Below are 14186 nucleotides of genomic sequence, written 5' to 3'. Positions count from 1 at the left end.
TAATAATTCCAAATTCCAAACATCCAACTCTGATAAGGAGCTTTAAGAAAATAATTTGATGGTTATTTGTGAATTCTTGAGTACTTTATACTTTTTTCAATGTATACATATGTGTTCAGTATTATGTACATATGTAGCAAATATCCTATTTCAAAAATATACAGTGTAGTTAATATGCTATTGCAACTATTACAAATAGAATATATTGGCTGGTTGGGGTTTTTTCAGTCTTCATATAACAAGGCTATTTCAAAGTAAGTTTACATGTTCAATGTCACATTCATGATCTCTCAAGGTCAGTATGAAATTGCTCTCAGTACAGCAATGAAGAGACAGCAAGAGTCTACATGTACATGTACACGTGTACATGTACACAGGGAGAACACTGGACTACACTATTGCTGAATTCATGGTGAGACCAAAAGCACAGCCCATGGTATGCTACTGTTAAGGGCTAAAATTCTAGCTAAACTGTCTAAAATATCTAATGAGTGGTTGCCAATAAATTATAAGCTTTAGCAAGAGTTAGACTTTTAAGCATTTATTAAGGAGAATAAGAATTTGATGAAGAAAGAAGAAAGGCCTAGATTCCTATCTATTAAAGGGAGAGCACATTTCTAGCCCCGCTCTCCACCAGAGTCCAAAGGAAAGAGAGTCAGAGCGAGTGCCAGTCTCTTCCTTCTTCCTCCCACTAACCCGCGTCACTTCCTGACGCCAAAGAAAAGACTCCTGGTCTTGCCCCCAAAGACTTTTGCTTCATGGGCGGAACTCTTCTACCGTAAGTTTCCAGCAGGTGGCGTCATTCCAATCGTTACACTACTGAGGGGAGGGAGAAGAGCTAGCCAAGGAGATACTGACCAACAAGCTGCAGATAGTGGTCCTGCACTTGAAAAGCAACTAGCGGGGCAGCTAGGTGGTGCAGTGGATAAAGAAAAGGCCCTGGATTCAGGAGTACCTGAGTTCAAATCCGGCCTCAGACACTTGACACTTACTAACTGTGTGACCCTGGGCAAATCAGTTAACCCTCGTTGCCCTAAAATTAATAAATAAATAAGTAAATAAATAAAAATAAAAACAACTAGAACCAGAATCCCTGAGGGTCCTGCAGAAAGACTCCAACCTATCTGATAAAGTGATGGTTTGCTTTGGAAACATGTTCATCAAGCTTCCTCCCCATGGACAAGGGATATGATTCAAAAAGATCAGGATGAGGAGAAAGAGAAACACTGGGGTCAGCTAAAAGGGAAGCACAATCACCTCTTGGAAGCCCAAAATAAATCAGTTGAAAGGATTTAACTTGAAGCCCCTGAGCTAGGAGAAGTTGAGAGCCCTTCATGTTATCTTTAAAGGATGGGGTGGGCAGTTCAGTTGCACAGTGGATAGGGCACTGACCCTGGAATCAGGAGGGCCTGAGTTCAAATCCTGCCTCAGACAGTCAACACTTACTAGCTGTGTGACCCTGGGCAAGACACTTAACCCCAATTGTCTCAAACATCCAGGACAATTTCCAGTCATCCTGATGTATATCTTGCCACTGGACCCAGATAGTTCTGGAGGAGAGTGAGACTGGTGATTTTGCACAGCCCACTCCGCTCATTTAAAATCCAATTCTTTGCGAAAAGCGTGACATCAGTCAGTGAGCCTCTTCAAGAACCAAGGATAAAACAATAACATCAAAGTATAAGGTTCAGTAACCAAAGATGAGCATTGGGACTTAAACCACTAACACCTATAGGTACGACAGAAGAACTGCTTCACAGTCAATAGCATAGGTAGAGAAGGAACAAGCTTAGGAATCTATCAGATAGCAGTTTTCCCTACTAAAAGAATTTCTGTTTATTTACTGGCTTTGCCAGCTCTATTAGACCAGGATCCTACAGCCTAACTAATCATCTAGCCAAAAAGCCACCAAGGTGAACTGAAACACCCAATAGTGCTTGGAAAAGATTCAATATGAATGGTTGGGGCAACAGCAGTGAGAGCATTAGAATGACTCTCACAGGAAAATGTCCTACTATCCAGGAGTGTGTGTGGATGTTTTTTTTTTCCCTTTGCCTCAGATCCATAGTTTGCTATTGCTCTAGTTCTAGGGAAAGGAGTGGGAGAGAGTAAACATTTCATTCCAGAAAATCTCTCCCACCCCTACCCTAACTGTGGGAAAAGATTGGAGAAGAGAGATTTATTAGGCTGATGATGGAGAGAGTTTATGAGAGGAGTGAACAGGACAGCAAAGCCCAAGAGTGGTTTGTGATATACAAGAAACCTTCTATATTTGAGGTTTGCCACACAGCTCAGGCAACTAGTGCTGAAGACAGAATTCACATTTCACTACACAACTCTCTCTTTTCAGGCCTTTTTGAATTCTGATTTCATTAATATGTTATAGATCAGGATGAAATTTTGTCTCCTTAAACTCTCCTGAGTAAAGGAAAATTGCCCAGGCAATTGTCCCTTCAGTAATTGTAGGGTTTAGGGAGAGTTCATAATAGAACATTTCCTTGACATTACCATCCCTTATCTACACTCCTGTACTTTCATGGAATTGTCTAAAGACTATTCCTTGAGGTAGACACATCACAGGACTATACCAAATGAACTTCCAAAGTGCCATAAAAGAACTGTGTAGAATAATGACCCCAGATAGAATCTCCAGTATAGCTGTAATTGGTGTCATCATGCCTGAGACTGCTTCCAGTGTTTGCAAATGGTAAACTCTCTTCTGCAGTCTCAGTGGCCCGTGTGATCATCAGTAGTAGGATACTACTGCTAGAGATTGTGCTATTTAGCTTGCATGTAAACTATTGCACCTCAAATATGAGATAACATTGAAAGGGGAAAAAAGTATATGGTATATATAAGCATGAAGGAAACATGCAATTGTAGCTTGGATTATTGTTTTCTATTAAAAGCCAGATTGAAGAGGCAGAGGGAAGGGCAAGGGCTGGAATAAAAACAATGGTTCCTGTCACTTAATTAAATGATGGAATGATGCCCATTGTGAGAGAAAGATACAGAAACAGAGACACAAACAGAAACTAAGAGACAAGAGGAGATAGAGAGAGAGAACAAAAGGAAAAATTCTATTTAAACTACTTTAGAGGTTATATTAAATTCATTGATACTTTTCACCAGTATGAAGTTTTCTGTTGTTATTGTTTTGTTTTGTTTTTAAATTTCTTTCACTAAATAAAGGTGGAAAACTGTTCATCCATAGAGAGCTTGAAATTATTTCTACCTAAATATGAATATGGACTCTTTGGGAGGAGTAGGTGATACGTTGATGATGTTGGGCCATAAGAAACTAATGTAAAAGTTTATTTTGTATTGTTTTGCAGGAAGCAAGGGAGCAACGGAAGAGTAATATCAATGTAAGAGGGATTAAACTGAGTGGAAAGTTCAAAAGTAGTAATTTTTTTTTCTTTTCAGGGCAATGAGGGTTAAGTGACTTGCCCATGCTCACACAGATAATTAACTGTCAAGTGTCTGAGGCTGGATTTGAACTCACGTCCTCCTGAATCCAGGAGCGTGCTCTATCCACTGCACTACATAACTGCCCCCTAAATTAGTAATTCTTAAATGTATCTATGTTTCTTTTTAATATTTTGATAACTATATTTCAATATAATTGGTTTCCTTGGCAATCATATTTTATTTCATACATTTAAACACATTTTTCTGAGAAGAAGTTAATAGGCTTTCTTAGACTGTCATTGATATCTATCACAGAAGGATATACCACACGACCCTTACATTAAGTGGTTATAAAAAGATTAAATGTGTTAAGGAGAGGGCAGCTAGGTGGTGCAGTGGATAGAGCACTGGTGCTGGATTCAGGAGGACCTAAGTTAAAATCTGGCATCAGACACTTAACAATTACTAGCTGTGTGACCCTAGGCAAGTCATTTAACCCCAATTGCCTCACAAAAAAAAAAAGTGTTAAGGAAAATAGTAAGATTTTCTCATGAAGGTAGAAAACAAAAACAGATTTACCCAGCTCCATAAAGGGCAGCCAGGAAAGAGCCTATCACTGGGCACAACCTTATTCCTTGCCTTCTTTTTATATTTTCCCTGACTCCAAGATTATATACCCCTGTGGGGTACCCTGGCATGTATAGAGGCATGGTTGCTCATTACACTTGGATGAAATGAGAGTCACCAACTCTAATCCTTGTGGTGAGATAAAGGACAACCAGGACATACTGTCAATTCTACCACTTCATCCTAACATCCTTTATGCCTTTACCATCTAAAGCTAACTTTAAAACTTCTGAATCCCCAGGAACTGTGATCTGGTATGCTGGTACACCGTAAAGATCATTGAACCTATACTTTCTTTTATGTGCAATCTCCTTCAATTAGACTTGAGTGATCCTTGCAAGCAGGTACTACTTACCTTCTGTATCTATATGCCCAATATTCAGTTTAGGACTTATTGAATATTAAGTACTTGATAAATGCTTTTTTAAAAATTAATTTGGGGTAGCTAAGTGGCACAGTGGATAAAGCATCGGCCCTGGATTCAGGAGGACAGGAGTTCAAATCCAGCCTCAGGCACTTGACACTTGCTAGCTGTATGACCCTGGGCAATTCACTTAACCTTCATTGCCCCACAAAAAGAAATTATTCATTCTAAAATGTGGTTAATTAATTAATTTACTCAGCTGAATCAAAAAAAAAAAAGTAAGCCATGGCAATCATCTCACGCAATGCAAAAGCAAAAGACTACAGTCAAGATCTAAAAACAGGGAAATCATATTAAAAATAAAGCATTGTAGTGAATAAAATATGATCACTGATGAAGGCAATGCAGTGAGTGAATGATATACCATTAAGAAAATTTAAAGGAAAAGCTTTTAAACTGAAAAAAAAATCGAGCCAATAAAATAAGTTATTTGTAGGTAGGCAATTTCAACATACTTTTCTTTTTAAACAGAGAAAGCTTTATCAGAAAGATTAAAAAAGAAGATGGAAATCTGAAAACAATACTAGAAAAATTAGATAAAATAGAACTTTAGCAATCACTGAATTTAAATCTTAACAAATACAGATTTTTTTAAAGACGCTCATGACACTACTACCAGAATATGTTATGTGCTAGGGCAAATACAAATAATAATGCAATAACACCAAAATTGGTATGCAAACTATGGCCAAAATACAAATATAAATATATAATGCATGATATTTCCCTAAGTAATGAGGGAATTCAAAGATCATACAATTTATAGTCATACTAAAAAAAAAAGCAGAATAAAGAAACAATATGATAAAATTATAGGAACTAGCTAAGGCAGTATTTAGAGGGAAATTAACATCTCTGAACAAATTGACAGAAGAGAGAAATCAATGAATTGAGCACAACTAAAATATAGGAAAAACGGAATAAATTAATATTTCCCAAGGTAAGTAGAAAAGTAGGAAAATGTTAAATAGAAAAAAGAAAGAAAAACTTTAAGCCTTTTGAGATTATATATTTTTAAACTTTTTAAAACCAAGATAAGCAAGGATCTATTTGTTTGTTTTTATTTTCAAATAGAAATGGAAGCCAAATCACCAAGATTTTTAAAATGTGAAAGAGAAATTTTAAATGAGTGGAAAGAAAATAAAGACATTTATCAGAAATCTCATACCCAATTGTATTACAACAAAATGGAAAACAAGTTAAATATTTCTAAAAAGAAACACATGAAAATAACAAGAGTAATTTTTATATTAAAGAATATGGTCTAAGGAAAATTGGGCAAGTCAAAAACATTTCTCAAAGAGGGGAAGAACTATGTTTTTAGAAACACTTTCTAAGAGATAAATATGATCCTAATCATTAAACTCTCCCCCACCAAAAAAAATAATAACACAATACAAAGAAAACAATAAACTAAGGATTATTGATGCATATGTGGGTTTTAATTTAATAAGGAGGTTACAAATATCTGCATGTATGTATTACTGTGTATATATATAAACAAACATACATACATGCATACAAACCTTCACAATTCTTACTGAATAAAAGACCTAAATAATCAGAGAAACAGCAAATCTTTATTGCTGGGCTATAAAACCATAATAAAATAATCTTACTACCCCAATTATTCTTTAGCTATAGTAAAAATACAAATTAAAAATAGAATATTCATAAAATTAGGCAAAATATTCATATGATTAACTTGAAAGCATAAAAAGCCATGAATATAAAAGGATGGAATGATAAAGATGGGAAGATGAATTTAATCAAACTATATTATGAAGCACCAATAAGAATAAATCAGAGATTTTTTTTAAATAGTAGATCATTAGAATAAGATAATGATATAAGACCTGCAATCAGATGCAAATAGCAGTATAGCATTTGATAAACTTAAGAATATAATTTCCAGAAAAAATGAACTTCTTTATTTTATAAGAACTGCTAGAACATCTGAAAGTTAGTTGAGGGGAAAAAATTAGACCAGTCTTCTACACTTATACCATAATATATTCCATGATATAAATGTAAGAATTTACATCATAAACATTTTAAAAGAATGGAAGTTTATACTCTTCATACGCTACATGAATAAAAAATCATGTATATAAAAGATAGAAGATATCACAAAAGATAAAAGGTAATTTTATTTACATACAGTTTAAAAATGTTTGTATAAACAAATTTTATGGGTCTATAATCTGAAGAACAGTGACAGATTAGGAAAAATCTTTCCATAAGATATCACTGATTCAAGTATGACATATAAAATGAATTAACAATTGATGAAAATATATGATTAGTAACCATTCCCTAATAAACAAGTGTTCAAAAGAGATAAAATTTTGAAAATAGTAAATATCATATAAAAACAACTATTTCAAAAATTATCAGAAAATTATGTTAAAAAAACCACCAGCTATCATCTTGTACTCTTCCAGTTTCCCAAATGGCAAAATACTAGAAAACTCCTTGTTTCATAGGATGTGAAAAAGGCAGGCACCACTGGTGGAGATATGAATTGGTTCAATACTTCTCAGAAACAATTTTAAATTATGCAATAAAATTAGTGAATTTCCCATAAATTTCCCCCCAGAGATTCAATTACTGAAATTAAATAAAGGAAAAAACCAAGGAACAGAGTTTCTGTGTAATTAATAATCAATTTATTAATTAGGTTAGCTGGCAATTAATAAATTTATGGTCAGTGGTTTTTCTCAGTAACCAGAGTCCCAAAGGGAAAACCTGAAATGCCTTAAATGCCTTCTGAAAGGAAATGCCCATGACAAGTGAAAATCAACCTTGATTGTCTGACATATAATGAGGAGATAGGCTAAAAGTCTTTATCATTTTCTTTTGAGAATGTGGCTTGATCATAAGACTCAGCAGCCTCTAGCAATCTGAAAGCCATCTCCATCCAGACCTCTAGCTAATTTTCTCCTTCATGAGCTGAGTCACCCTAAATTCTAATGGAGGGTACCAAGGACAGGGTTCCTTTCCTCAAGGTAAGGCTTGCCCAAAATGGATTCTGTTTATATTATTTTAAAAAAAATTAAATCTCCCAGAGGGGTGGGGTCCTGCAAAAAGTGAGGAGCATATTCTTGGAGAGCTAGGAGCAATTTCATCAATCAGCCATGCCCTTCAGAGACTGACTGACCTTAACAGGAGCTGGGAATTTATAGAAAATAGAAGGAAAAAGAGGTGGGTCACAATTGATACTTAGTTATTAATATAATAATATAATATTAATTCTTTCAAAGTTATACAACAAGGTGATATAAATAAAACAATTCTTAGAAACAGCACTTTTCCCAAAAACAATATGCAAACCAAATGTGTGTTCAATGCTTGGAGAATGATTGAAAAAGTGTAGCTTACAAATGTAGTGGAATATTACCATGCTATAATGAATATGATAGATTCAAAACAAACAAACCAACAAACAAATGAGAAGACTTTCATGAAGTAATACAGAATGAAGAAAGCAAAATCAAAAAGAAAATATAAGAAATGCCATGACAATGGTGGGAAGGGCTACCAAAACGTAAAGGAAGTGAATACTGCTTAAGTATAATACTCTTGGGGGAGGTGGAGCCAAGATGGCAGAAAGAAGCCAGCAAGTTACCTGAGCTCTCCTTCATTTCCCTCAAAAAGAACATTAAATCAAGCCTCTAAACAGATTCTGAAACTACAGAACCTACAAAAAGACAGAGAGACACAATCTTCCAACTTGAGATAATTTAGAAGACTTCAGGAAAGATCAGTCTCAGGCAAAAGGAGAGCTCAGCACAGTGTGGAACGTGTCAGAGAAAGTCAGCAGAAAGCTCTAGTCCACAACCTAGCAACTGAGGCCCTTTGATCCTGGCTCAGCAAGCTGGTGGCACAGCAGGCCACTGGTGATATCCACCAGCACCATCTGAGAGGGCAGGCTGCCAGTTAGAAGGCCACCCACAGGACAGCATGCCTGGAGCAAGCACAGGGAGCAAGCCCAGGACAGTGAGAAATCCACAAGCCATAGAGGCCTCAGAGTAGAAAGCCAGTGACACAGCTGCTATCCCCTAGCACAAGAAGCTTGAAACAGTGACCCTGGTGCCCCCAGAGCAGACCTCAAGTTAAAAAAAAATAAGCTGCAATATGAGTAAGAAACAAAAAAGAACTCTTACCATTGAGAGCTTCTGTGTCAACAGGGAAGAGCTAAACACAAACTCAGATGAGGATAATACTCTCAAATTGCCTACATGTGAAGCCTCAAGAGGGAAGATGAATTGATCTCAAGAACAAAAAGCCCTCTTGGAAGAGGTCAAAAAGGATTTTAAAAATCCATTGAGAGAGGTAGAAGAAAAATGGGAGAGAAATGAAAGCAACACAAGAAAATTATGAAAAACAATCAGCAGCTTGGAAAAGAAAGCACAAAAACTGAATGAAGAAAACAATTCCTTAAAAAATTCATTTGGCCAAATGGAAAAAGAAGTGCATAATCTCACTGAAGAAAACAATGTCTTAAAAATTTGAACTGGGGGATAGCTAGATGGCGCAGTGGATAGAGCACCAGCCCTGGAGTCAGGAGTACCTGAGTTCAAATCTGGCCTCAGACACTTAACACTTACTAGCTGTGTGACCCTGGGCAAGTCACTTAACCCCAATTGCCTCACTAAAAAAAAAAAAATTTGAACTGGACAGTTGGAAGCTAATGACTCCATGAGACAACAGGAATCAGTCAAACAGAATAAAAAGAATGAAAAAAAATAGAAGAAAATGCCAAATAACTCATTGGAAAAACAATTGACCTGGAAAATAGATCCAGGAGAGACAATTTAATAATTATTGGAATGCCTGAAAGCCATGATCAGAAAAAGAATCTAGACATCATATTCCAGGAAATTATCAAGGAGAACTGCCCTGATATTATAGAATCAGAGGATAAAATCATCATTGAAAGAATCCAAAAATTACCTCCTGAAAGAGACCCCAAAATGAAAACTCCAAGGAATATTGTAGCCAAATTCCAGAATTATCAGGTGAAGGAGAAAATACTCCAAGCAGCCAGAAAGAAGCAATTTAAATATCATGGAGCCATAGTCAGGATTGCACAGGACCTGGCAGCTTCAACATTAAAAGATCACAAGGCTTGGAATGTAATATTCTGGAAGGCAAAGGAGCTTGGATTGCAGCCAAGAATCTATTACCCAGCAAAACTGATAATACTCTTTCAGGAGAAAAGAGGGACATTCAATGAAATTGGGGACTTTCAAGGTTTCCTGATGAAAAAACCAGAACTGTATAGAAAATTTGATCTTAACATACAAGACTCAAGAGAAGTTTAAAAATGTAAACGGGGGAAAAAATTTATTCAATTAGGTTAAACTGTTTACATCCCTAAATGGGAAAATAATAATTATAACTTTTGAGAACTCTGTGTGTGTGTGTGTGTGTGTGTGTGTGTGTGTGTATATATATATATATGTGTGTGTGTGTGTGTGTGTGTATTTGCGCAGACAGAAGGACTATACACAGAGGGTATAAATATAAATTGTCTTTGATGTGATGATATAAACAAAATTAAGGGGTGAAAAAAAGGAGTTTATGGGGAGAAGAGAAAAGGGGAGGTGGAATGGCATTAATTACATCACATGAAGAGGTGCAAAACCCCTATTACAATAGAGGGAAAGAAGGGAAGGGTAAACATTGTTTCAACCTTACTCTCACTAGATTTGATTCAAAGAGAGAATAATAAATATGTTCATTTGGATAAAGAAATTTAGCTTATTCTTTGGAAAGTAAAAGGGTAAAGGGAAAAGGGAGGGATTGATAGAAGGGAAGGCAGAAGCAGGGAGAAAAAGGTAAAGAAAAGGGAGGGTGGCTGATAAAAGGGAGCACAGATTGGGGGAGGCAAGGGTAAGAAGCAAAACCTTGGTGAGAAGGAATAGGATGAAAGAAGGGAGGGAAAGTACAAAGGGTGTAAAAAGAATGGAGGGAAATAGGCAGTAATAATAATTGAATGTGAATGGGATGAATTCTGCCATAAAACAGAAATGAATAGCAGAGTGGATTAAAAGTCAAAATCCTACTATATGCTGTTTACAAGAAACACATTTGAAGTAGAGAGATACAAAGTAAAGTTAAAAGGTTGGAGCAGAATATAATATGCTTCAGCTGAAATTAAAAAAAAAAAGCAGGGATAACAATCCTTATCTCAGACAAAGCAAAGGCATAAATAGGTCTAATTAAAAAATATAAGGAAGAAATCTACATCTTGCTAAAAGGTACTATAGATATGAAGTAATATCAATACTAAACATGTATGTGTCAAGTGGTATAACATCGAAATTAGTAGAGAACTTAAATGAGTTACAAGAGGAAATAGACAGCAAATCTATACTAGTAGGGGATCTGAATCTTCCCCTCTCAGAATTAGATAAATCTAGCCACAAAATAAATAAGAAAGAAGTGAAAGATGTGAATAGAATGTTAGTAAAGTTATATATGATGGATGTCTGGAGAAAACTTAATAGGTTTAGAAAGGATTATGCCTTTTTCTCTGCAGCACATGGCACATATTCAGAAATTAAATATGTATTAGGGCACAAAAACCTCATAGTCAAATGTAGAAAGGCAGAAATAGTAAATGCATCCTTCTCAGATCATGATGCAATAAAAATTACATGTAATAAAGAGCCATGGATAGGTAGACTGAAAATTAATTGGAAAGTATGATGCTCTCAAAATTAAAACATACACTTTATTTTAGTAACCAATAAATCACTTTCTGGTAATGAATTGTTTTAAAAGTGGTGCTTGTAGGAAAGTGTTTGATTTATTTTAAAATGTCATTCTTAAAAATTAAAATAAAGAGAATGAAATCCAGTGTCAGTTATTTATATTAATGGGAGTAACAATATTCAAAGCAACCAGAATCCAAAATAATTTGCTTGTTTTTATAAGTCATTTTATTGTATTTCATTCTTTCATCAGATTTAATTTCCTAATTGTGATTAGTCTTAGCAATTCTTAAAAATTAGTGTTTATTCCAAGATAATATAGTGAACCATATCAGGAAGTAGCAATAGGTCAAAAATGTCCTTTATATTAGAAGGAAGTATATCTTCATTCATAATTTGAATAACAAAAATCATTATGGGGACAATAGTTATATAAAAGTGATAAATATGTATAATTCTTATCAAACAATATATAATTCCTTGATTTGCTTATTTTGGGGGCAGTAGATAAGTGCTTGTCCTAACTATGATATATCAGCCTTTGACCTCATGTTATGTTTGGGAAGAATGGATTTAATGAATTAAAGAGCAATGAATCAATATTTCTTGAGCCCCTACTGTGGGCTTGAATACCTACCCAACTCTTCTATTAATCAGGGTCTCTATGAAACTATAAAAGTACAGGGACAAACAAAATTCTGAATGAAAGGCATATAAACTAGAATGACCTTCAGTTAGGAAAGACTGTCTATCCACAATATAATTGTTTCATTTTTTCTGTTGAGAAACATGGGAAAGGAAGTTTAGAAAGTACTTGCCTCCAACAGGGTGTGGTTAGACTATAAATCCTGAAGATAGTTATTGCTTAAGGGTGTTGGAAAGGCATCTTTTATACTACAAAGTCTTAATTAAAAGACATTAATACTATAACAATTGGTAAAGCACATTAAGTATTTGGTATGGTAATTATTTATTTTGCTATCTAGTCCTATCTAGTTCTTTTCACGTGTTTCACTGGAGAATTTAAAAGTCTACCTTTTATCAAATGTGTGGTTAGATTAGGAGTAAAAAGAAATATGGGCTGTAGTCAGGAAGATATGGGTTCAAATTCTGCCTCACAGATTTGAAATGCAGATTGGACAACTCAACCTCTCTGCCTTAGTATTATAATATGTAAAATGAATGTGTTAGAACTTCTGGCCTCTAAGGTCCTTTCCAGGTTATAAATCTATAATTTAGTTCCAAATAATTGTATAACATTGAAGTATATAGCAATAATATTTTATAAATATTTATTGCTCATTTTTCACTTGCCATATATGGCTTATGTGTTTCCTCATAAATTCTACTTCATGAAGGAATATTTGTGTAGATGGCTCACTTCCATTATTAGTTATTGAACTTCTTGCAGACAGAATATCTAATTTTATCTTCTCATGAATGGCACCTAGGACATTAATCTGCCATATTGTTAGTTTGTCCTTCATTTTCGAAAACAAATGACATCTGAGTGATGTTTTGACTTGTTTGTGAGTTAGATGTAAGTGAGGAAGGGTTGTACAAAGTTATCAACCTTACTCTATCTTCTGGACTCACTGAAGTACACTGTAAAGGAAAAAGTCAAGGTGATTGATGATGCTCCAGGATGCAGTAAATGCCCTTGGTATCTTTGATGTCTTTTTGTTGTATGTTGTTGTTGTTGTTGTTCAGTTTTTTCATGACCCCATTTGCGGTTTTCTTGGCAAAGATACTGGAGTTTCCTTCTCAAGCTCATTTTACAGACAAGCAACTGAGGCAAATAGTGTTGTGATTTGCACAGGGTCACACAGGTAGTATGGATCTGAGGCAAAATTTGAACTCAGGTCCTCCTGACACCAGGCTTGGCACTCCATAGTCATTTTCAAAGTCACTGGAATAAATTGAAATAAGGCCCAAATCACCCTTGGGAAAAATTCTGGCATGTATCTAAAAGCTGTTAGACAATCTAAATCATGTTCTTCCCAAGTCATTCTCTATTGATATTGGGTGGGTTCTGTTGTTGTTGTTGTTATTTTTTGTTGTTGTTTGCTTACATTTGGTTCATTTTCCCATGCTATAGGATGAATTTCCCAAGACTTGGAATAGTAGATAAGCATTATGGGGCTTTCATGCTTGAGTTACCTCTTGTTCACTTTCTTTCTCTCAAAATAACATCCCCCCATGTCTGATTTTAAATAACTTCTATAATTTTATGAATCATATCTCACATTAACTTTTCTGCCCAATATCAGCATAGATCTTTGACCTCAGAGTCAAATTATTTCAAATGTCCGTTGAATAGAGATTTAGAATAAGAAAAGAATTTGGAAGTCATCTAATCCATACATTATTTATCATCCAATGATTAAAGAAATGGACAATTTAGTCAATCCTGGGTTTTAGTTTCATAATCTATAAAATGCATTTGGTCTAGATGATCTTCAAGTTATAATCTAGCTCTAAATTTATGTTTATAGAAGTTATTTAAATAGGTAGTTAATGTATTGCCTATGGTTTACTTTGTAATTATGGATCATTTGGATGTCTTGTTATGATTCTCTGTATTAGGTTTATAAAATGAGAGTTCTTTAATGAAGGTTTCAAACTCAGTCCAGACATGGGGCGACATGTTATTTTTAGAGAGAGAAAGTGAACAAGAGTTAACTCAAGCATGAAAGCCCCTAAATGCTTATCTACTATTGCAAATCTTGGGAAATTCATCCTGTAGCATGGGAAAATGAACCAAATGTAAGCAAACAACAACAAACAACAACAACAACAACAACAACAGAACCCACCCAATATCAATAGGGACTGACTTGAGAAGAACATGATTTAGATTGTCCAACAGCTTCTAGATACATGCCAGAATTTTTCCCGAGGGTGATTTGGGCCTTTGTGTTTGAGGCAGTAGTGGTTACGAGGGCAGGACAATTAAAGATATGGTATCATAAAAAATGATATATCAGATGACTAAGCTATCA

The sequence above is a fragment of the Dromiciops gliroides genome, chromosome 3, assembly GCF_019393635.1.
Source record: "Dromiciops gliroides isolate mDroGli1 chromosome 3, mDroGli1.pri, whole genome shotgun sequence".
Classification (NCBI taxonomy): Eukaryota; Metazoa; Chordata; class Mammalia; order Microbiotheria; family Microbiotheriidae; genus Dromiciops; species Dromiciops gliroides.
The sequence above is the reverse complement of the archived record's forward strand: the minus strand, read 5'-3'. Positions refer to the sequence as shown.